Source organism: Elephantulus edwardii, unplaced genomic scaffold, assembly GCF_000299155.1.
Source record: "Elephantulus edwardii isolate Elephantulus edwardi_28Jun2011 unplaced genomic scaffold, EleEdw1.0 scaffold00483, whole genome shotgun sequence".
NCBI lineage: Eukaryota > Metazoa > Chordata > Mammalia > Macroscelidea > Macroscelididae > Elephantulus > Elephantulus edwardii.
In genome coordinates this window covers 678,139-681,831 of record NW_006400233.1, presented here as the reverse complement: position 1 = coordinate 681,831, position 3,693 = coordinate 678,139, and the positions used below count along the sequence as shown (strand labels likewise).

The window sequence follows — 3,693 nt, the reverse complement described above, 5'->3', positions numbered from 1 at the left end:
TGTTTTTTTAAGTCAACAGTTATTTATTGAGTCCTCATTACATACTAGATAGTATTCCAAATACTTGGGACACAACAGAGAGTAAACAGATCCCTGCCCTCACGGAACTTCCAGTCTAGAATTTCCCACTTCACTTGCACAATGACGTGGGCAAGTCTGTGCCTCTCTGTGCCTCGGCTGCCAAACGGGAGGAATATGCAGAATCAGCACAGACCATGGATGACATGCTTGCTGTTCTGTAGATGCCAAACAAGACCCTTACCCTTCGCTCTAGCCTATCTCTTAGGCAAAAAATAGGGCTGGATGTTGATTTTTAATAAGAGAGCACATTGGACATAGGGGGGTGGAGCTGGATTGTCTGCTGTACGATGGTGGTGGTAGAAGGGCGGTGCAGGGCCGATGATGTCTACACAAATTGCTGATGCTACTGCTGCTGCTGTCTCTTGGTGGCTGCCTTGCTGCCTAGGTCGTTGGCCTTCTCTGTAGGTGCCAGTGCTATCTCTTTTGCCTTTTCCTTGGCTTCCTTGTCAGTTTCAACAAGTGTCTTAGAAGGGGCTTCACCTTGTAGCTTGGCCAAGATGTATTCAAAACCCTTCATAGTCCTGGTCACATTGCTTTTAAATCGAGACAGACCAAATTCCTGGACGGCTCTGGAGACACCAAACAAGCTAGAGGAGACCCAAGCTTCTCGGGGGATTTCAGTCCAACCACAGTTATCAGAGTTCACACAGTAAACACAGCGTTCCTCTGCCACCATCAGCCGGGCATGGTTGATGTTCCAGGTAAAGGTGGTCATGGTCCAATTCTCTGGGTCCACAATAGAGTCCTCCAGGATGTATACCGAGTGAGCATCATTGGCAGTAAACAATCGCTCAGCCCAGCGGGGTTGGTCTTGGTCAGGAGTCTTCAGAACAGGAGTTGTTGGTCAGGGGTAACCTCTGGGTGTACTATGTCTTCCGTCAATACGTGTTTGCTATAGGGATTCAGGTACTGCTTGCAAGAAGGCAGCGAACACTTGGTCCCAGGAACTCAGGAGCACGCTCTGGCCCAGGAAATATTCCATCATTTTCCCGGCCAGGAAGGGCTCAACACCCACAAAGCATTAGGAGTGCGGAGCCTGGGGGGGCATGTGGAGGCCGGGCCAGAGCTCTCTCAATCACCACCATACCGCACCCAAGCTTCCGCCGCCATGAGGAGTCTCTTAGTTTTTTTGTAGTAAATATGCACTGCTTTCACAGCAAACACACACAGAGGCACAATTTTAAATAGATAGCAGTAGTTAGAACTTTACAAATCCCAAATTTCTGAATACTTCTTAGATTGGTATGTATTACGTAAGATACATCTTCTACAAGTCATAAAGGAAATACAAAGTCAGTTTCAGCTCTGGATGTTGAACAGTGAGTCTTAACTCAGTAACTCAGAGACTGTTAGCAAAACTGTGAATTATTACCTGGTTTTCACTCACTGAGCAAAGGATTTTTTAGTGCCTGTTATAAATAGCACATAGTTCAAAGTGCTAGATAACATTGAGAATAAGGTAATTCTGCTGACAAGTGACAGGGCTCTCTCCTGTGTGCCTACTGCCTTGTTGAATGTGTTGTGTCCATGTCTGGACTAGCCATGGAAATAACTTTAATTTTCTAGCATTTCTTTAATAAAACATACTTTCCCCCCAAAATACTATTGCTCTAATTTAAATTTTACACAGCAATTCCACAGAATTCTAAATTGGAATTCTAGAAACTGAATTGGATTCCTAAAACATCACCAGTTCTTTATTAATTCTTTTATTTGATTTTCTTAAAATTTTATGTTATATAATTTCAGATTTATAGAAAAATTGCAATAATATATACCTCTCATCCAGATTCTCTAAATGTTAATATTTCCTATATCTTTTTCTCTTTCTATGTAGTATGTATTTCCTAACAATGACATTTTCTTAAATAATCACAGAACACGGACCGGCTCGGCTGTAGGAGACGTTGCCGCCATGTTATCGGTCGCCGCTCGCTCGGGTCCTTTTGCGCCTGCCCTGTCGGCCACAGCGCGTGGGGTGGCGGGCGCTCTGCGGCCCCTCATACAGGCCTCCGTGCCCGCCACCTCGGAGCCACCTGTGCTGGATCTGAAGCACCCCTTCTTGTCCCAGGAGTCGCTGAGTGGGCAGGCCGCGAGCCGGCCTTTGGTCACCTCTGTGGGCCTCAATGTACCCGCTTCTGTTCGTTATTCCCACACAGACATCAGAGTGCCTGACTTTTCTGACTACCGTCGTGCCGAAGTGTTAGAGAGTACAAAGTCTTCAAAAGAAAGCAGTGAGGCCAGAAAAGGCTTCTCCTACTTGATAACTGCCACAACTACTTTGGGTGTCGCAAACGTTGCCAAGAATGTCGTTTCCCAGTTTGTTTACAGCATGAGTGCTTCAGCTGATGTGCTGGCCATGTCGAAGATTGGAATCAATTTATCTGATATCCCAGAAGGCAAGAACATGGCCTTCAAGTGGAGAGGCAAGCCCCTGTTTGTGCGTCATCGAACCCAGAAGGAAATGGAACAGGAAGCCGCAGTTGAAGTGTCCCAACTGAGAGACCTTCAGCATGATTTAGAACGTGTGAAGAAGCCTGAGTGGGTTATTCTGATAGGTGTTTGCACTCATCTTGGTTGTGTACCCTATTGCAAATGCAGGAGATTTTGGTGGCTATTACTGCCCTTGCCACTATGATGCATCTGGCAGGATCAGGAGGGGCCCTGCACCTCTCAACCTTGAGGTTCCTTACTATGAGTTCACCGGTGATGATCTGGTTGTGATTGGTTAGAGACTTGGACTCAAATGATAGGCCTCTTTCAGTCTTCCTATCAACTTAGAAGTTACTGAGAGCAGGCCTTCTGTCCTTAGGCTGGCTGGTTTGGAATTCTTTAGAATTGCTGATAATGTTATGAAGTCTAAGCTATTCTCATTTTAAATCCTCTATCAATATGAAAAGAGCTGATTTCTAAAACCTGAGACAAAAAAGATAAACCTGGACTTAGAACAGTTCAGATCAGTTTAAAGCTGTTAAAGACCATCAGAAGCCTGCTGCATTAAGTACACATTTTTCATATTCTTCAATTGTTATGGAATAGCGCTTCCTTCTTTATTTTCACAGTTTAGCATCCACTGAATAGTCAACACCAGTTTAAATGACATTAAATTAAATTTACTTAACGAGCAATCAGTAAAATGCAAGCATTTACCCATCCAAAAGATTGTGTACACTCCCTCTTCTCCTTCCCTTTGAGAACCTGTTGTCAGACTTGAGAAGTCTCTGAAGTAGTACTCTTTCATGAAGTCTTCTCTGCATCCAGCCAGATGATACAGAACTTAGATTCCTCTCTCAAGCCTCTCTCATCACACTGTTTTCTTCCTTTACCCCTACCTACCACCTTCTACCCAGCTCTTTCACACTTGTAGCTCTTTACTTCCAACTCTATTATGGCACTTTTTAAAGTTCTCAGCAGTCTGTTCAAATCCACCAGCTGCTCTGCAGGAAAAAGATATTTGTTAGCTTTGATAGAGATTCCCCTGTGATGACAGTTCTACTTTGTCTTGTCAGGTCTCTGTGAGTTGGAATTTTCTGGATTGCAGTAGGTTGGATTTTTGGTTTTGTGTAGCACTTAATGCTTACTTGTTGTTACGATGTGCTGCCAAGTAGGAAG

At 44.4% G+C, this 3,693-nt stretch overlaps 2 pseudogenes; one reads left to right on the top strand and one right to left on the bottom strand.

Annotated features, from left to right (window-relative positions):
- Positions 1–406: 406 nt before the first annotated feature.
- On the bottom strand, positions 407–1,066 carry LOC102852907 (annotated as a pseudogene).
- Positions 1,067–1,996: 930 nt separating this feature from the next.
- Positions 1,997–2,813, top strand: LOC102852504 (annotated as a pseudogene).
- Positions 2,814–3,693: the final 880 nt, after the last annotated feature.